Raw genomic sequence first — 21,558 nt, 5'->3', positions numbered from 1 at the left:
ATGTATGTCCTGCCACTGCTAAAATGTTTTTGGTGTTTATGATTTGTACACATGTATTAATCCTGTATGCAATGAATGAGGATGCCCAGGTGTGCCTTTGTTCTACTGACCACATGTATTCATTGTCACAACTGTCGCTGGATTGTAAGAAGGAAAGAATATATTGGGGTATACGATCAGCTTTGCCTTGTGTCTACAAAAATCTACTATTGACTCTGTTACATCCTTTCCCCCACCTTATCCCAGTGATGCCTCACTCTTCTCTCCCTCTCCCCTGAACTTACATCTTCCTCCCCTCCAACTGTATCTCCTTTCATCCACCAGAGAAGTGCCTCTTCTCTGGTGTCTGCTGCCATTAGGGCCTCCTCTCAGCCCAAGAGTCTGCTGGTACACATTGGCCATGGAACCGTCAGCTCTAGCATCCCCAAGGTTGCCTGGTCTCTCTTTATAGAACTAGCAGAAGCCTCTCTCCCCCCTTACCTCTCTGGCATCTAGCGTGTGTCCTCCTCTACTTCTGAAAGAGAAGAAGGGACATAAGTCCTGGGATGAGGACACTCCATTGCTGAGGAGGATGGCATTCCATAGGGTTCAGTGTTAAGTATCCTTTTCCTCATCACTATTAAAGGACTTGTGACCTCCGTCAAACTGTTGTTGGTCACCCCTGCTCTGCATGTGGATGAATTCTGTGTCTGAGTTATTTAACACTTGGTGGCTTTTGTGAAGTGATAGTTCCAGGGTGCCATGTGGTATGCTTCTGCATGGACCTTCTCACACAGTTTTCAGTTTTCTCCTCTTAAATTGTGGGTGGTGCATTTCTGTCACCATATTGTGTACGATACCTACTGGAGCTCTATCTCGAGACCCAATTTCTGATTGTGGTCCACCACTTCCATTTCTTGGGTCGTCTTATGACATTTACTTGTGTGTGTGTGTGGGGGGGGGGGGGGGGGGAGGGGGAGGGGGGCATGGTAGCCAAATTTAGGGCTCAGTTGCTCCTTCCATACTGATCCTCTTGGAGCAGGTCCACCATTGTGGTATCTATCTGATCATCAGTACCTTTTGCACTAGCCGTGTTGTTTCCTGGTTGAAGCTGGGGTTGTCCCCCACTCACTGCCCTTTTGGTACAACAGTCTAAGCTTCCTGTTTCCTATGCCATCACCATCTTCTCTTTCCCCACACATCCCTTATATTTTATACTTTAGCAGCAGGAAATTGCTCGCTCTTCAGGTGAGTTTAACAGTTGGGCTCCAGCTTGCAGTCCTTTGCCATGATTTTTATCTTCCCTCTTTGTCCTGTTCCCCGTTCTCTCCAAAAACCTCCTCCCCCTTGGTTAGTTCCTTGATCCCAGATTCAGAGGGGTCTGTGTTTCATTGTTTGTTCTGCCAGCTTTTATGGGAGTTTCAGGCTGCTGTTGTGTTTTAATGGAATGGCTCTAGGCTCTAAATCTGCTAATTTCAAGGAATGTGCCTTCTGCTGGCAAGTAACACCATCTCTTACCTGCCCCATGTAGCATGTGTACTGCATAGCTAATGGCCATTTACCAGGTTCTTTAGTATGTTTAACAGTCCTCTCCCACCCACGTTATGTGCAGACTCGATAACTGCCCTTGAGGCTATCAGACAGTGGTTTTCCCTCCCTCTTCTTGGTCTATGACATCTAAGACCACCTTACCAATCTTGACCATGCTGGTTGTTCAGTTGACTTTCTTTGGGTTCCCACTCATGTGGGTATCCCAGGTAATGAACTGCTGATCCTGTGGCTGGAGGGTGTGCCCCTTTTGTGTGACCTCTCTGGTGCTGGGTTTGCAGCCTCATGTCCAATTCCTTTTTGCTCAGCCTTGAGCTGACTCTTGGAGGCCAACCCCCTGCCTAATAAACTTATTGCGATAAGGGGACTCTTGCCACATGGCCCACTGGGGATCTACCATCCTCTGCGAACTTCGTATTGGTCATACAAGGTTGAATCTAAGCCTCTTACTCCATAATGATCTGTAATCCCCACATTTTATGAGACTCCCCTACCTTTTGCACTAAACACACTCTTCCATTCTCCATTATCACAGATGGTAGCATACAACCTTACATAGTTACATCTGTCTTTGGTTTTCATCATAAAAGTGGTTTGTTCCCTAGATTTAAGTACCTGAATTCTCTTCCACAATTGAAGGCTTTCATCATTGCTTTCATGCTGGTCAGGTTTTCCTCTCAATTTTGTGGTGTTTCATCACCACCCCCTCTTCTTGTGTCATCCCCCATTGTGTCGCAATCATGGTATGAAGTGGGAACTGGGGTGGGTTAGCAGTGATTCCAGCACCATGTTACACATAGCACCATTGGGGTGTCTTATGATCTCCCCCTTCCTCCCTCCAGTTCTTTAAACTTCCTGCCACCCCAGTGTTCCATCTTCATTTGCCTGTTTTGCTTCGCCATCAAATAGATTGTGCTGTTGGTTTGCTGCTCCCACAGTCTCTGCCACTTTGGATCTTGGGACAAATGATGTCACTGTTTCGTTCCTCTCCTCATTCAGACAATCAATCAACATCTGCAGCCAGCAGGCAAGCAGTGAGACTTGGTATCTGCTCTCTTAGCATCTGTGTCAGGGTGTTACTAGCATTAATGACAAGTTTGAAATTATTACTTGTTTCCAAATAAAAACAGCCACTTTTGTGCCCTGGTAAATTAGAACTACAAAATTATATGCTTAAATTTAGGAAATAATGGCCCGCTAAAAACAGAAAATTCTGGAATATGAGTTATTTGGTTACAGATAACTTTTCAAAAAGGGGATTTTTTTTAAAAAAAGTAAAATTATACTGCAAATTGGAACCTGAAAGGCTTTCAGTTGGGTTATATTGCTAATTCATAATTACTCATTCCTAATTCCAACTGCATGTGTTTGTACTGATACTGAAATTATTATTTATTCACCAAATTTATTTTTTGGTAAATGAGTTACATTATCAGGAAAATTGATTGTGAACAATCAGATGTTAGTGTATTTTTTGCTAGAATATGAAAATATTTAATCTGTTTAACAGTTGCACTAGTGTTACCCATCTAGCTAGATCAAAAATAAATATATATTACAAGTTGACGATTGCAACTCACTCTGTTGTCACGTTGGGACAGTTGTCAAATGTGTGGCCATCACCAGCAGTGCGCTGAGCCTCAGTCACAGTCATCACTGCCCAGCACGGCTTGGGAGGGGGCTGACCCAGTGATGCCAGCATTCTAGGCTGCTGGCACAAGCCGCAGCAGTTTCTGGTGGTCCCACGTGTCAGCAGAACTGCCGCACCAGAGGCCAGTGAAGAAGGAAGGAATATCGACATCTGACATTCTGTCAACAGTGAGGCCGTCAGAGACAGAGCATAAGCTCTGACTGTTTCAAGGATGGGGGAGAAAATTGGCCTTGGCCTTTCAAAGGAACCATCCCAGAATTTGCCTTGATTGTTCTAGGGAAATAATGGAAAACCTAAAACTGGATGGCAGGACACGGAATAAAGCCATCATGTTCCTGAATGTGAGATCAACACACTAGCTAATGTGTTGTAAACCTTCATCCAGAAGTGTTCACAGTTTCTTCTGTATCAGGAACTGCCATGAGTATGCAGCTTGAGGAATTTGTTTTCTTTGCTCAAAACAGTCTCCTCTGTACTGAAAGTTTTCTCTTGTGACTCCTTTGTGGGCTATTGAAAGAGATGCCACTACTGGCATGAACAGCACCTACACTAGCCTTCAGTGAAGTTACCATTTTGTTGGCCAGCTAAACTTCAGTAACTGAAATACCAGAAACAATTTCTGCCAGTACCTCTGTGTCACAGGAACAAACTGGCTTCAGAATTTTCCTCTCCAACATTCATAAGTAGTACATCTGGTAATTCAGAAATTTCAAACGGTTTTTCTTCTATACTCTCTACTTCATAAACATTATGTATATGCTTGCACGTATTTAACTTAATGCTATAACCAATACATGCATACTAATATCTATTAATTCTTACTTTACAGTCAGTGCACACTAATTTGGAGTTACAGTGGATAATATTTTCTTCCACAAGGTAAACTTCAAGTGATTTTGTGGCTGGTACTTTCCAACCTCTGCCTACCTTTCTAGTTGAGTCCTTATTCATCAAAATACTGGATTCGTGCTTATGGTGGATGTTTTCATTTTGCTTGTTAGTTTTTCTTTCACAATGACAATGAGCCTGTCAAACAGATTTGCTGTTACAAGCAACGTGAATGCAAGTACACCTTTATCCAAATGTTTCACCTGCTTTGCATTACCATGTAGAGTAAGTGGTGGTAATATGCACCCCCCCCCCCCCCCTTAATAATATTTAGCTGAACTCTAGTGGTGTATTAACATACCATTATTGGTTAATACTTAGATGCAACCTACTAAGTATTGGCAACACTTTCAAACAGATTAAAAGTATGGTATTATTGCATTTTTAAGCTGTCTACACTAGTTTACAAGGTGTATGTGACTGTAATGTGGACCCCAGGGTCCATATTATAAGCAGACCGTAAAATGTTTTTATTTCTGTTTTCAGATGCCTAGGACTAATCTGGCACCTAAATGAACCCGTAAAAGGCAGGTGTGGGATAAAAACAAAATGCGAGAGGCAGTGTCTGCTGTTGTAGTAAAAATCATGGGAGTTAAAAAAGCAAACATTGCGCTGTCCCAAAAACAACTCTGTGCCAGTATGTGTATGAGGCTAATACCTGACAGATGTTGAAACTAAAAAGTTTGGAAGAAAACCAGCTGCCCTAGAAAGAGAACTAGTGGTTTACATACACTATATGGAGGCCAAATTCTATGCTTTTACTAGTATGGATGTTAGAAAAATGGCCTACCAACTTGCAGTTGTGAATGGAAGGGCTTGTCTTGGCCATTTTCTTCGACGTCATCAAGATAAGCTTTCGATTAGAAAGCCAACTGGAACATCATATGCTCGAGCAAAACGCTTTTCGCATGAGAGAGTTAACTCATTCTACGACTTGCTATAAGCTGAATTCTGGAAACATAAATATCCAGAAGATCGTGTATGGAACGTTGAGGAAACAGGCCTTAGTGTAGTTCAGACTGATACTGCAAGCAGAGGTAAACGCCAAATTTGTTCTCTGACTGCTGCTGAGTGTGGGTCTCTAGTAATGGTCGTCTGTTTGCTGAGTGCAGGAGGTTCTTATGTTGCCCTGATGTTCGTATTCCCGAGAATGGATGAGGGGAAAGACCATTGTTTCAACTGATTTGCTGTACAAAAAAGAGTTAGAAGTCATTATTAAAGAAAAGAGAGGAAAAGAACTTTGCCAAAGACCCCCTAGTGAGATAAGCTTCTACATCCTTACATTTGTCCTCTAGCCATCCATGTCTGCGCTTCCTGTCGATCTCATTTTTGAGACGTCTGTGTACCTTGTTGGCTGCTTCACTTATTGCATTTTTATATTTTCTCCTTTCATCAATTAAATTCAATATCTCTTCTGTTATCCAAGGATTTCTAATAGCCCTCGTCTTTTTACCTATTTGATCCTCTGCTGCCTTCACTACTTCATCCTTCTACTGTATTTCCTTCCCTTGCCAAAGAAACACACTATATCATAGGATCCAACAAGTTTGCTTTCATGGAGCATCCACTGCCAAATATTCTCGCTGTAGTGAGTCTTAAGTGCACCCATAAATGTACGATCTAGCAGTTGCAGGACTAGAACAATTAGCCTCAATAACTTCGTCATTCTTGGGCGGCAGTTCATAGTTACAATTCGCTGAAACCTGCCAGCTTGGTCACCCAACCTGTTGGCGTCGTCTTTTTTACCTGGTGTGCTAGGTGAAGGCAACTCCAATCGTTCAGCTCCAGATACAATAACCTCTTTATCTGACGGCCTCTCAAGTCCGATGTCAGTTTTGTCTTCCGGGAGGAAATCTGCATCGGTGAACACGGACTGGTCCGTGGGCCATACTCCAGTAGCTTTCAAACCTTTAATAGCAAATAGCATTGTTGCACTTTTGATGAAAAAAGCGTTGAAATTTGAAAGACCACCGCGGCCTGCACATCCCTCGGTCCATACGCGGAGTCCATACGGAGGGGAGAGGCGACAGGTATATATACCACACCGCCCGCCGGCATAGGACGTCAGTCAACAGGAGTAATCTGATGATGATGGCACGCTACGCCGTGACTGGAACACGATAGTGGGAAAAGGAAGAGAAGGAAACGTAGTAGGTGAATATGGATTGGGGTTAAGAAATGAAAGAGGAAGCTGCCTGGTAGAATTTTGCACACAGCACAACTTAATCGTAGCTAACACTTGGTTTCAGAATAATGAAAGGAGGTTGTATACATGGAAGAACCCTGGAGATACTAAAAGGTATCAGATAGATTATATAATGGTAAGGCAGAGATTAAGGAACCAGGTTTTAAATTGTAAGACATTTCCAGGGGCAAATGTGGACTCTGACCACAATCTATTGGTTATGACCAGTAGATTAAAACTGCAAACAGGTGGGAATTTAAGGAGATGGGACCTCGATAAAGAGAAAGAACAAGAGGTTTTACAGAGTTTCAGTGAGAGCATAAAGGAACAATTGACAGTAATGGGGGAAAGAAATACAGTAGAAGAAGAATGGGTAGCTTTCAGAGATGAAATAGTGAAGGCAGCAGAGGATCAAGTAGGTAAAAAGACGAGGGCTAGTAGAAATCCTTGGGTAACAGAAGAGATATTGAATCTAACTGATGAAAGGAGAAAATATGAAAATACAGTAAGTGAAGCAGGCAAAAAGGAATACAAACGTCTCAAAAATGAAATCGACAGGAAGTGCAAAATGGCTAAGCAGGGATGGATAGAGGACAAATGTAAGGATGTAGAGGCTTGTCTCACCAGGGGCACCCAAAATCAGTTGCCTGTTACTTGTCTAGCGGCGTAGATCGGCGTGCAGTGGTGTACAATACGTCGTTTCTGTTCGTGAGATCCTTGTTGCCAGCATCAGTCACTGACATACTTCGGTATCTGGAAGTGCTGGATAACAGCGTTGCATTGCAAGAAAATTGCAGAAGACGAAGAGGAGCTATTTGCGGAGTACATTTCCCCATCATGTTCTAGTTCTGGGTGGAGATTTTAATTTGCCAGATACACCAGGTGACCAAGAAGTCAGTATAAATTTGAAAACTGAATAAATCACGGAATAATGTAGATAGGGAGGTACAAATTGACGCACATGCTTGGAATGACATGGGATTTGATTAGAACAAAAAAAAAAAAAAAATACAAAAGCTCAAAAAATGTCCGACAGGTGGCGCTTCATCAGATCAGAATAGCATGACAAAGCTAAAATGATGTTCGTTACAGGAAATGCTCAATATGTCCACCATCATTCCTCAACAGTAATTGTAATCGAGGAATAATGTTGTGAAAAGCACTGTAAAGCATGTCCGGAGTATGTGGGGAGGCATTGGCGTTGGATGTTGTCTTTCAGCATCCCTAGAGATGTCGCTCGATCACGATACACTTGCGACTTCAGGTAACCCCAAAGCCAACAATAGCACGGACTGAGGTCTGGGGACCTAGGAGGCCAAGTGTGACGAAAGTGGCGGCTCAGCACACGATCATCACCAAACGACGCGCATAAGAGATCTGTCAGACATTTTGTGAATTTGTTTTTTTCTAATAAATCCCCATGTCATTCCAAGCATGTGTCTCAATTTTTAACTCTCTATCTACATTATTCCATGGTTTATCACTTTTTCCAATTTATACTGACTTTTTGATCACCCGTTAGACTGGGAGACTCAAACGTTTATAACGGGTGGCAGTGACAAAGAATCCAGTGAAATTTTTTTAAAGTGCTTTATCTGAAAAACTACCTTGAGCAGTTAAACAGAGAACCGACTCGTGGCAGAAAACCCTAAGAAATTTTGGTCTTATGTCAAAGCAGTAGGTGGAGCAAAACGAAATGTTCAGACACTCTGTGACCAAAATGGTACTGAAGGCCGAACTACTAAATGGCTAATTCACAGAGGAAGACTGCACTGTAGTTCCTTCTCTACACTGTCGCACATATGACAAAATAGTAGATGTCGAAAGAGATGGCAGAGGGATAGAGAAACAATTAAAATCGCTCAAAAGAGGAAAGGCCGCTGGACCTTATGGGATACCAGTTCGATTTTACACAGAGTACGCGAAGGAACTTGCCCCCTTTCTTGCAGCGGTGTAGCGTTCCGAACGATTGGAAAAGGGCACAGGTCATCCACGTTTTCAAGAAGGGACTTCAAACAAATGTGCAGAACTATAGACCTATATCTCTAACGTCAATCAGTTGTAGAATTTTGGAACACGTATTATGTTCGAGTATAATGACTTTTCTGGAGACTAGAAATCTACTCTGTAGGAATCAGCATGGGTTTCGAAACAGACTGTCGTGTGAAACCCAGCTCGCGCTATTCGCCCACGAGACTCAGAGGGCCTTAGACACGGGTTCACAGGTAGATGCCGTGTTTCTTGACTTCCGCAAGGCTTTCGATACAGTTCCCCACAATCGTTTAATGAACAAAGTAAGAGCATACGGACTATCAGACCAATTGTGTGATTGGATTGAAGAGTTCATACATGACAGAACGCAGCATGTCATTCTCAATGGAGAGAAGTCTTCCGAAGTAAGAGTGATTTCAGGTGTGCCGCAGGGGAGTGTAATAGGACCGTTGCTATTGACAATATACATAAATGACCTTGTGGATATCATCGGAAGATCACTGAGGCTTTTTGCGGATGACGCTGTAGTATATCCAGAGGTTTTAACAATGGAAAATTGTACCGAAATGCAGGAGGATCTGCAACGAATTGACGCATGTTGCAGGGAATGGCAATTGAATCTCAATGTGGACAAGTGTAATGTGCTGCGAATACATAGAAAGATAAATCCCTTATCATTTAGCTACAATATAGCAGGTCAGCAACTGGGAGAACGCATTAGGAGTGATTTAAAATGGAATGATCATATGAAGTTGATCGTCGGTAAAGCAGATGCCAGACTGAAATTCATTGGAAGAATCCTAAGGAAATGCAATCCGACAACAAAGGAAGTAGGTTACAGTACCCTTGTTCGCCCACTGCTTCAATACTGCTCAGCAGTGTGGGATCCGCACCAGATAGGGTTGATAGAAGAGATAGAGAAGCTCCAACGGAGAGCCGCGCGCTTCGTTACAGGACGATTTAGTAATCGCGAAAGCGTTACAGAGATGACAGATAAACTCGAAGACTCTGCACGGAGACGCTCAGTAGCTCTGTATGGGCTTCTGTTGAAGTTTCTAGAACATACCTTCACCGAGGAGTCAAGCAGTATATTGCTCCCTCCTACGTAGGTCTCGCGAAGAGACATGAGGATAAAATCAGAGAGATTAGAGGTCACACAGAGGCATACCGACAATCCTTCTTTCCACGAACAATACGAGACTGGAATAGAAGGGACAACTGATAGAGATACTCAAGGTACCCTCCGCCACACACCGTCAGGTAGCTTGCAGAGAATGGATGTAGATGTAGATGTAACGAGCGTTCGATCGTCTGTTATGTTACAGCGTGTGTTAAGGTGACACGAATAGAACTGTTACCCGTTCCAAGCAAAGGGCTCCAATTTATGCAAACGTCTGTCACGCCTAAGGAAGGAACGCAAAAATAAACCGCGTGGTTTACAGGGATCGCCACGAAGGAAAACTAGTAATTTTGGGAGGAAACCCGTCGTCGTAGACAATTTCATAAAATCGATCCTTCCACAAACGATGGAGGGCTTTTACATCAATCTAAAAATAGTGCCGACATTACGGAAACTACAAATTGCCGTGAAACAAAAAAATCCAGTTTTACTCGTAACAGGCTCGCCAAAAGGAATATTTAACTTTTCTAAAATTCCATACTCTTTATGTAAGAAAGATTCTCTAATCTGTTTTTACACAAAACAAATAATCGTTGATGCTACCAAAACACATGTATCCTTTTTGACAGCTGACAATAGAGCAAATAGCCAATGGGTATAACATTGTCCACATACTTTTCACGTACGTTTACGAAGGCAGTGACAAAAAATGTAGTGCAAATCGGACTAGTACAACACAAGAAATTGTAAATTTCTTGTTACTTTTTAAACATTCATCGTGTTGCAAGACCTGTTAAGTTTCAACGCAATCCTTCAAAGAAAACTTCTATCCTTTATTAGAAACACAAAGTGAGAATAATTCTTAAATTCTACCGTTTCATTGCGCTTTATGGGGTAGCAGTAGAGGAACGTACATTCACATGAATAGGCATTCGGTTCCATGTTTGTAGTAAAATCCCGACTTACGTTCATATGTTAATATTATTTACTCTATAGCGTTATGTTTCGGAAGAAGTTATCGTCTTTTGTATTCTTTACGGTACTAAAACACTTGTCTAAAAATTAAAGCTCCCGGGCCGTGTATGCAGACGGCGTCGCCGCGGCAGGGCGGTACTGCGTCGTGAGACAGCCTGTGGAGGCGCCCCGTGACGTGGCTGGGTAGCCAGAGTGGGGACAGACTGTAAACGGGCACAGTGAGGATCCATAAGAAACGCATTGTCGTTGATACAATCTGTCATATTTCAGTGTCAGTTAATAACGTATCTACCATTAAAACTTTCAGTAGGTCAGATTCAATGTATGGCCATTCGACAGTCACAGTCGGTAGAGCGAAATGATGAGGTAGCTGGTAATGTGATTCTTGTTTGCGCCTCAGTGGATCCGAATATTTTTATTACTAGTCTTCGCTTTTTCTGTTAGGATCTGATACTTTCTTTTCAGTGCAATAAAAGTATATTCTCTAATATTCGATGTTACATATGTACGTTCCATCTGAGGATGGAGTTTGTTCGAATGGTTTAATTTACAAGACAGATTGCACTACATGCAGTAAGATATAACAAGAAAGTGTAAAACAATTCTTTTTTATTTCACATGTTGTGAAGATTCTGCTGCTGAATAGGAACAAATATAAAGTAAGACTTTGAATCGCGCTATTTGTTACGGAGCTTCTCTTTCTGCCTTATAACATGTCCGTGGACACTACACGCAGAACAACGTGACTCTCACGTGGACAAGAGAGGAAAGGCGCGTTTTAATAGCGCTAGCTTAAGAATTTTACGCCCATGCATTTTGTAAAGTGGGTGATAGAGAGAAACGTGTGACGAGGGCCTCCCGACCGCTCGCCTGGTGCAGGTCTTTCGACTTGACGCCACTTGCGCGTCCTTGGAGATGAAATGATGACGATTAGGACAACACGACACCCAGTCCCTGAGCAGAGAAAATCTCCAACCCAGCCAGGAATCGAACCCGTCTGTCACGCTGACCACTCAGCTACCGGGGCGGACAACCGGGTGATGTGTGACCCAGATGCTGCCGCTGCGGTCACGTGTACTACGTTGACACGCACATGCTTTATGCACAAGTCAGAGCGTTCGGCAGCACTTTCAACTTGGCACGCTCAAGACTGATGTTCACAACACCGTCCGTGTAGTGACGGCATTACACTTTCCTAAAACAGTGCACGGAGATCGGCGCAAATACTGTTGAGTGGTACTTAAGATAGGGAAATAAATTAGTGAAGTGAAGTAGAAATTTAAAATTAATGAGAAACTTCGTTTAGCTTAGAAGAGTCACACTCTGGCAAACAACGGGCAGAGCAGAAGAGGCAATGACCGCGAAGTCAGCACATTCAGGAGAAGCTATCGTCCTCCCCCACGTAAGCAGAAGCTGTCGATTCAGCCGTCAGGGCATCGCCCGTCCGGCTCACGTGTTTCTCAATTGTCACACGTGATCAAAGGCTCTCGCCTACATTCCGAGAGCCAATGACCGACGTTAAGAAGATTCTTCGCGAAGCTTTTCGACGTGACAAAAAGAGGCAACGACAGCGATGTTGTTCACCTCCAGTGAAGTGAAGTAAATAAGTACGCGAGACGCAGTGGGCCCGACAGGAGTAGCTTTCAGTTCAGTTCCGGTACAGTCGGTGCTCAAGACCGTCATGCAGGAAGATACTACATCGTACACAGAAGCACCGAGTCCGCCGCTGTAATGGAATAGCAAGCAGCAGCCTCGGCGCCAGAAGACAGAAGGTATTTGAGGCCAGATTTTTATGTACCCGAGTGACTCGTGAGGACGGGAAGGAGACAGCGCACATCCGAGTCGTCACCGTCCGATTCACGACTTCTTCCTCAATAATTAAACGGACCACCTCGCGATGCGCGTCTCCAGTCAACTGGGCGAAACGGCGACACGAGATACACACCGCCGTGCGTAATCAGACGCCGTCGCTCACGCAAGCAGAAGGCTTCGCAAACGACACAGTTGCCAGTATCCCAGCCAGAAACCCTTGTACAAAACTTTCAATAAAAGTTATCTTATGTAAAACTGCTGTTTCATTCTACCTCATACCTGAGCCAAGGATGAACCCACCCTGCAAAAATGTTGTTAAGAGAGAAAAAGTAATTTATTTAGTGTTTTTCACCCTGACATAATGCTTTAGAATCAAATGCCCTTTGCAGTAGTGCTCATCCTGACAGATGACCATCACAAACAGAGAAAACCCAGTTACAGTACGGAGTAGAGAGGAGCGGAGAGTATTCGTTGTGAAGGGGTGCCGTCGAGAATAGATACGATGTGTCAGGGGACGAAAAGCAGTTCGCTACAAAATTAACGAAGAATGCCAACAAGTTAGGAATTACTACAATAATAGTGATTGCGATATTTCTCTCGGCAGTTTAAACCGAGTAGGTGAGCGAGTAAGGTAACCAGGAAAATAACAATAGCTACAGTTGTATGCTATAGCATACAATGTAAAGAATTTCAGGCAAATAGTTTCAGATCAAGTAATACTACAGTTAACGGTAACAGTCGAAGACACTAGCAGGAAGATAATTACGGAATTACAGTTACAAGAACAATAGGTAAAGGCACAGAAACAGAGATAGTTGGAGAGTAGATGCAATTTCAAGATAGCATTCAGAGAAGGAGAGATGTTGCAAAAGATTAGTATTAAATTAAGGTGAGAGGTGCTAGGTTTTCGCTTTGGCTCGCATAGTTTCTCTTGATGCTGTTCAGTTCTGACACGTTTCTAAACGCATTCTTTTCAGGGGGGGGGGGCGGTCTTAATTATGCTGCCGCCCAGAGTACATACATTCTGAAGGCCGAAATGGGGTGTGGCGTTGTTTTAAATCCTTAGATGGTCCTTTGTACACTCCTGGAAATGGAAAAAAAAACACATTGACACCGGTGTGTCAGACCCACCATACTTGCTCCGGACACAGCGAGAGGGCTGTACAAGCAATGATCACACGCACGGCACAGCGGACACACCAGCAACCGCGGTGTTGGCCGTCGAATGGCGCTAGCTGCGCAGCATTTGTGCACCGCCGCCTTCAGTGTCAGTCAGTTTGCCGTGGGACACGGAGCTCCATCGCAGTCTTTAACACTGGTAGCATGCCGCGACAGCGTGGACGTGAACCGTATGTGCAGTTGACGGACTTTGAGCGAGGGCGTATAGTGGGCATGCGGGAGGCCGGGTGGACGTACCGCCGAATTGCTCAACACGTGGGGCGTGAGGTCTCCACAGTACATCGATGTTGTCGCCAGTGGTCGGCGGAAGGTGCACGTGCCCGTCGACCTGGGACCGGACCGCAGCGACACACAGATGCACGCCAAGACCGTAGGATCCTACGCAGTGCCGTAGGGGACCGCACCGCCACTTCCCAGCAAATTAGGGACACTGTTGCTCCTGGGGTATCGGCGAGGACCATTCGCAACCGTCTCCATGAAGCTGGGCTACGGTCCCGCACACCGTTAGGCCGTCTTCCGCTCACGCCCCAACATCGTGCAGCCCGCCTCCAGTGGTGTCGCGACATGCGTGAATGGAGGGACGAATGGAGACGTGTCGTCTTCAGCGATGAGAGTCGCTTCTGCCTTGGTGCCAATGATGGTCGTATGCGTGTTTGGCGCCGTGCAGGTGAGCGCCACAATCAGGTCTGCATACGACCGAGGCACACAGGGCCAACACCCAGCATCATGGTGTGGGGAGCGATCTCCTACACTCGTCGTACACCTCTGGTGATCGTCGAGGGGACACTGAATAGTGCATGGTACATCCAAACCGTCATCGAACCCATCGTTCTACCATTCCTAGACCGGCAAGGGAACTTGCTGTTCCAACAGAACAATGCACGTCCGCATGTATCACGTGCTCTAGAAGGTGTAAATGAACTACCCTGGCCAGCAAGATCTCTGGATCTGTCCCCCATTGAGCATGTTTGGGACTGAATGAAGCGTCGTCTCACGCAGTCTGCACGTCCAGCACGAACGCTGGTCCAACTGAGGCGCCAGGTGGAAATGGCTTGGCAAGCCGTTCCACAGGACTACATCCAGCATCTCTACGATCGTCTCCATGGGAGAATAGCAGCCTGCATTGCTGCGAAAGGTGGATATACACTGTACTAGTGCCGACATTGTGCATGCTCTGTTGCCTGTGTCTATGTGCCTGTGGTTCTGTCAGTGTGATCATGTGATGTATCTGACCCCAGGAATGTGTCAATAAAGTTTCCCCTTCCTGGGACAATGAATTCACGGTGTTCTTATTTCAATTTCCAGGAGTGTAAGATCTTGTCTTATTGTAAGCCCTGCCCTTGCTAACTATTTTTTCTCGTGGCTGAAGATCTGCGTCCTTTTTCGGTGTGAGACAAATTTGACAATTATTGGATGAGATTTCGAAGCACCTTATAATCCACGTACCATCCAGTGTCTACCTTACCTATGTCAATGCCTAATATTTCTCGTGCAACCTGTATAATGAGGTCATCTGTGTCTTCCGGCTCATCTCCGCCGCCGGCTATTTTTCCTTTTTATGTAGACTGAAGCGAGGAGAAAGGAAACGGAAGGAACTATTAAGGTAAGCTGCACTGAGACCTTGCGCGGAATCAGCGGCAATGAGAAAAAATGTATGCAACCCTGGAACTCGAACCCGGGGTCCGCTGCTACATGATTCATTGCTCGTAGAGGCGAATCAGTTATATGAAAGCGTGCTGTCCGTTTATTCAAACATGTCACAAAGAACAGACATCGCGTATCCCTAATATTTCGCCTTTACTGCCCTCTCTGAAATTCGTCACACACAAATTATTCTCGGGACCGAGAGCTGTATAAAGCTCTGAAATGTTTAGCGATTCGTGAAACGTGTAACGAAAAGACATGTTAAACGCCACTGATGGGGAAGCGTTTACCGAGGGCGACAAAAATGTTGTTTCTACTCAAGTCGGATTTCAGTGTGGCTGTGAAGTTATCTGGTAACGCACAACAGGTCTAGGTGAAAAGAAGGTAATTGTTGGATGTTATTAACGGCCTCCCGATTCCGTCGAGACAGAGTTATTCAAAGAAAGTCTACGCTCAGTAGTGCGGAAGTACCCAAATCGTGCAGTATTAGTTCCGAGCATAGACAAGGACACCGATGGATTCATTACAAGGTTTCCACATAAGTAGCCTTGCAGAGTACTGTTGAACATGTTTTTTCGAAAACTGTCTTGAGCACCTAGTTCGAGAGAGCACATACAATGGAAATACACACATAAAAAAAAATTGCGTGACCCCGGTTACCAGAACTCGGGAAGATAAACGTTGGCTGTGGATATCGTATCAGATACACAGTCCCTTTGACTTTTTAAAGATGTCACTAAGCCCGACCACAGATGTGAGCAACCGTGTATGAGCAGCGCCTATTAGACAGACGGGGTCCGACAGCCGATCCGTTCCAGTCATTCCACCACGAAGGAGGTACACGGCTCGTGTTGTCTGTAGTTCAACCGTGCCTACACCGTCAATACAGCGGTCCGCATTGTTCGTTTGTGCCAGGAAGGGCTCTCAACAAGTGAATTGTCAAGGCGAGTCGGAGTAAACGAAAGCGATGTCGATGACATGTCTCGCTCAGGATGCCCGGGGGCGACTACGGCAATCGATGACCGCTGCTTGCGGATTATGGCTCGGAGGTACCCCGACAGAAAAGCCAACATGTTGAATAATGCCTTTCGTGCAGCCACAGGACGTCGTGTTAAGACTCAAACAGTGCACAGTAACCTGCACGATGCACGTTTTCACTCCCGACGTCCGTGGCGAGGTCCATCTTCGCAACTACGACACAGTGCAGCGTGGTACCGATGGGCCCAACAACATGCCGGATGGACCTCTCAGCATTGGCATCACGTTCTCTGCACCGATGAGTCTCATATATACCTTCAACCAGACAATCGTCGGAGACGTGCTTGGAGGCAACCCGGTCAGGCTGAAAGCTTTAAATACACTGTCCAGCGAGTGCAGCAACATAGAGGTTCCCTGCTGTTTTGGGGTGGCATTATGTGGGGCCGATGTACTCTCTCGTGGTCATGGAAGGCGACGCAACGGCTGTACAATACGTGAATGCCATCCTCCGACCGATTTTTTAATTTCGTTTTTAGTGCAACGAGATCGGCAGTATACAGTATATGGCCGAGGCATTCGTCTTCATGGACGACAATTCGCGGCCCCATCGTGCACATCTTGTGGCTGACTTCCTTCAGGATAACGACATCGCCCGACTAGTGTGGCCAGCATATTCTCCAGACATGTGCCGGCCGGAGTGGCAGAGCGGTTCTAGGCGCTACAGTCTGGAGCCGGGCGACAGCTACGGTCTCAGGTTCGAATGCTGCCATGGGCATGGATGTGTGTGATGTCCTTAGGCTAGTTAGGTTTAATTAGTTCTAAGTTCTAGGCGACTCATGACCTCGTAAGTCAATTTGCATAGTGCTCAGAGCCATTTGAACCATTTTTCTCCAGACATGTACCCTACCGAACATACCTGGGACAGACTGAAGAGGGCTGTTTATGGCCGACGTGACCCTCCAACCACACTGAGTGATCTACGCCGAATCACCGTTAGGAATGGGACAATCTGCCTTGATGAACTTGTGGATCGTATTCCACGACGAATACAGGCGTGCATTAATTCAAGAGGACGTGGTAGTGGGTATTACAGGTTCCGGTGTGTACACCAATCTGGGCAACCTACTCTGAAGGTCTCGCTATACGGTGGTACAACATGCCATGTGCCATTTTTATGAGCAATAATAAGGGCGGAAACGATGTTTATATCGATCTCTGTACAAAAAATTGGAATAGTTTCCGGAACCAACCGAAGTGATGCTAAACTTTTTTTGATGTAAGTATTTTAGAGCATGTAGCTACAAAGATGCCTGGACTCACCGAGGGTGTCACTACAGAGACAGGCGTTAGTGATAATGACGTTGCCGTAGCGACGATGGTTACTTAAGTTATTAAATCAATCAAGAAAGCTAGGAGAGTAGTTGAGCAGAAAAGCGGTTGTTTGAAATTCTAACAGTGAATGGACATTATTTAGTTCCAGTATGATGGGTGTAGAGTAATTATAAGCCAAGTTTGAACAGATTCTAAATCGTGCTGTGGAAAAGTATGTGCCTAGTAAGCGAATGAAGGATGGAGAAGATACATTGCGGAAAATGATGATGAAGCAGAGACTGTTGCACACTCAGTTCAACAGAGAGCACGCTAACAACAATTCAAGGTTAGTAGAGATTCGTGCGTCTGTGGAAAGATCGAAGCTCGAGCATAAAGCTGCCGCCGTCATACCTCAACAAATTATCTTGAAGAGATCGCGAGACTATTCTGGTCCTGCGTAAAACCGCTGAGTGGGGGGCGAAGCTTCAGCCTGGTGTGCTAGTAGAAAACAACAAAAGGAATGCTCAAGTTTTAAATTTCATGTTTAAGGAATATTTCACGCAGCAGAAACGTAGAAACATGCAGTCCTTACACTCTCGTGTCGACACCACGGTAATGGACATTCCTAGCCTAGAGAAGCAGCTGGAACATTTGGTAGCAAATAAGTCGCCAGGTCCTGACCGAATACTGATTCGGTTTCACAAACAGTACTCTACGGCATTGGCCCCTTACTTAGATTGCATTTATCGTGAATCTCTCGCATAACGCAAAGTCCCAAGTGACTGGAAAAAAGTGACTCCTATGTTCACTAATGGCCATTAAGATTGCTATACTACGAAGATGACCTGCTACACGCGCGAAATATAACCGACAGGAAGAAGATGCTGTGATATGCAAATAATTAGCTTTCCAGAGCATTCACACAACATTGACGCCGGTGGCGACACCTACAACGTGCTGGCATGAGGAAAGTTTTCAACCGATTTCTCATACACAAACAGCAGTTGACCGGCGTTGTCTGGTGAAACGTTGTTGTCATGCCTCGTGTAAGGAGGAGAAATGCGTGCCATCACGTTTCCGACTTTGATAAATGTCGGATTCTAGCCTATCGCGATTGCGGTTTATCGGAGCGCGACACTGCTGCTTGGTCGAGATCCAATGACTGTTAGCAGAATATGGAATCGGTGGGTTCAGGAGCGTAATACGGAATGCCGTGCAGGATCCCAGCGACCTCGTATCACTAGCAGTCTAGGTGACAGACATCTTATCCGCATGGCTGTAACGGACCGTGCAGCCACGTCTCGATCCCTGAGTCAACAGGTGGGGACGTTTCCAAGACAACAACCATCTGCACGAACAGTTTGACGACGTTTGCAGCAGCATGGACTATGAGCTCTGTTACTCTTGACGCTGCATCACAGACAAGAGCGCCTGCGATGGTGTACTCAACGACGAACCTGGCTGCACGAATGGCAAAACGTCATTTTTTCGGATGAATGCAGGTTCTGTTTACAGCATCACGAAAGCGTGTATTCGTCATCGCCATACTGCTGTATCACCCCGCGTGATGGTATGGGGAGCAATTGGTTACAGGTCTCGGTCACCTCTTGTCCGCATTGGCGGCACTTTGAACAGTGGACGTTACATTGCAGATGTGCTACGACGGAAAAAATCGCAACACCACAAGCAGTTGTGAGAGATAAACGAAAGTTGGTAGGCGTGTTTCTACAATTGAAAAATAGTGTCGATTTAAATTTCGCGCCAGTCGCATAAGAATGGTGTTAGTAGGGGGGGGGGGGCACTGTGAGGGTGCAGATCAGGTCTGCTGTAAATACACGCCGTGGCGGTTGTGAGCGTTAGTTACCTTCTAGATTGGACGTGGTGGTTTGATCTTAGCCAAGAATGCCTTTGAGGAGACAGAGACGCCATTACGATCATCTTAACGAGTTTGAACGAGGTCGTGTAATAGGGACACGAGAAGCTGGATGTTCCTCCAGCGATTTCGCAGGAGACTTGGCAAAAATGTAGCACTGTATACTGGCAGCGGTGACCGCGAGAATGTACGGTTGCAAAAAGCTCGGGCTCCGACCGGTCACGTGGCGCTACCAAGAGGGAAGGCAGTCGTGTCTGGCGTACGTCTCTGGCACATCACATTTCTTCTGCAGTAGCAATTCGAACAGCAGTCGACGACATAACGAAATAATAATCGATTACTTCAGGGACAGCCCCGAGCCAAGGCGCCCAGTAGCATGCATTTCAGTGACCCCCAAACCACCGGCATTTGCGACACAAAACTGACATCGCACACCATTACAACACAATGCATGCCCGTTTCAATGTTTGCATTCAACATTCTGATCGTTACATCTGTTATTAACTTACCAGCATGTCACTTTTGCAACGGCTTATTTCGCGCTTACGTTGCCCTGTGATGCTGCAATGTTAATTACTTAAATATCCTACATAGACAGACGTATTCCCGAAATTTCATTACTCTACATGATTTTTTGTTCGTTTGTTGCTGTGATTTTTTTTTTTATCGCCAGTTCATTTGTCCAGTCGCGGAAGCCCTCAGGCTCTGATGCCACCCTGCAACATACCTCTGCCAGGCAGGCTGCATAGAGCATAGCCCCTGTAAATCAGTAACTGCACAGTCCAGCGAGCTAAGAAAGTTGCAGCTCGGTCCGCAGAGGTCCTTCGTGTACACGAGACACTAGAACAGGTGGTGCACGCATCCGCGACAGGGTCACTGCTGCATTCACCGTGACACGTGCGGCCACTGGAGTGTGAGTGTGCCTCCCGGGCAGTCCCGTCGTAGCCGACAATTGGTGCCCACCGCTACGAACCCAGCATCGCCTCCGACTGCACGCCGCCTTCGCTTCCTGTCCACAGTGTTAACTATACAGACGGCGCTTCTACGAAATCGGCAAAAAATCTCGTACACCATTTAAAGAGTATTATGTCTTTGCAGAAAACTACACTGTCAAAAATTCCCTTTAACTAACAGCTAAAATTAAAAACTTTTCCATTTCTGATGATGGTAATTCCGTATCCTTTAACGTAGTTAATTTACTTGTTAACATTCACATTTATGAGACTATTAAAATTACTGATGAGAATCTTCTCCAACACGAAAACCTAATGTACAAGAAATTAAAGATGTCATTAGGTTATTACTTCTGATACTCTCCTACAACTATTTCCAGTTTAACGCTGAAATCTTTTTTACGACCTTAAGCCTTTGCCGTGCCCATTTGTATAACAAGTACGCTTGCCAACAGTTTTGTTAAACATCACAAAAGGCAGTACTTTAAGAAATTGGTGTGACCTGAGCAATTTTCCAGTCTTTAGGTACGGATCTTTCTGTGAGCGGTTGTATATAATTACTAAACATGGACCTATTGTATCAGCACACTCAGAGGAACTTGACTGGTATACAATCTGGAACGGAAACCTTGCCTTTAATAAGTGATTTAAGCTGCTTTGCTACACCGAGGATATATGCTTCTCATTTTGGCACTTTCTGTTGACTGGGCTTCGGGAATGCTTACTTCGTATTCTTTGCTGAAGGAGTTTCGGAAAACCACGTTTCTTAACTCTACTTTAGTGGCACTGTCATCAGTGACTCCACCGTTACTTTCGCGCAGTGAAGGTACTGATTGCGTCTTGACACTGGTGTACTCTATGCATGAAGAGAATCTCTGGGTTTCTCGCCAGATTTCGAAACAGAGTTTTGTTGCGGAAATTATCAAGAGCATCTCGCACTGTAATAACCGCTATATTTAGAACTTCTGCAAAACATTGCCAGTCTTGCGGATTTTGGATTCTTTTAGATTTGGCATGCTTTTTCGTTACTTCTGCAACAGCGATTTCACCCGTTTTGTCCATGGGGGATCAGTACCATCACTTATTAATCTATGTGGTATATATATCTCTCAATTGCAATCGATACTATTTCTCTGAAATCATTCCACACCTTTTCTACGCTTACATGATCAGATCGGAAGGAGTGGAGGCTGTTTCCTTAAAAATCGTTAAGAGCATTGTCAGCTTTTTTTAAACAGATGTACTTTAAGTTTCTTTTTGATGGTTGTAGGTGTTACACTATTCAGTGTACAGGCAACTGACTTGTGGTCGCTAATCCCTGTATTCGTCATGATACTACCTATTCATCCAGGAATATTTGCTGCTATGAGGTCAAGTACGCTTAATTAACCATTTATGCTTCGAGTGGGCTCACGAACTAATAGTTGAAAATACTTTTTTTAGAAAGCATTCAGTACTATTTCAGGTGAC

This window comes from Schistocerca gregaria, unplaced genomic scaffold (genome assembly GCF_023897955.1).
Source record: "Schistocerca gregaria isolate iqSchGreg1 unplaced genomic scaffold, iqSchGreg1.2 ptg000405l, whole genome shotgun sequence".
In the NCBI taxonomy this organism is placed as follows: Eukaryota; Metazoa; Arthropoda; class Insecta; order Orthoptera; family Acrididae; genus Schistocerca; species Schistocerca gregaria.
The sequence above is the reverse complement of the archived record's forward strand: the minus strand, read 5'-3'. Positions refer to the sequence as shown.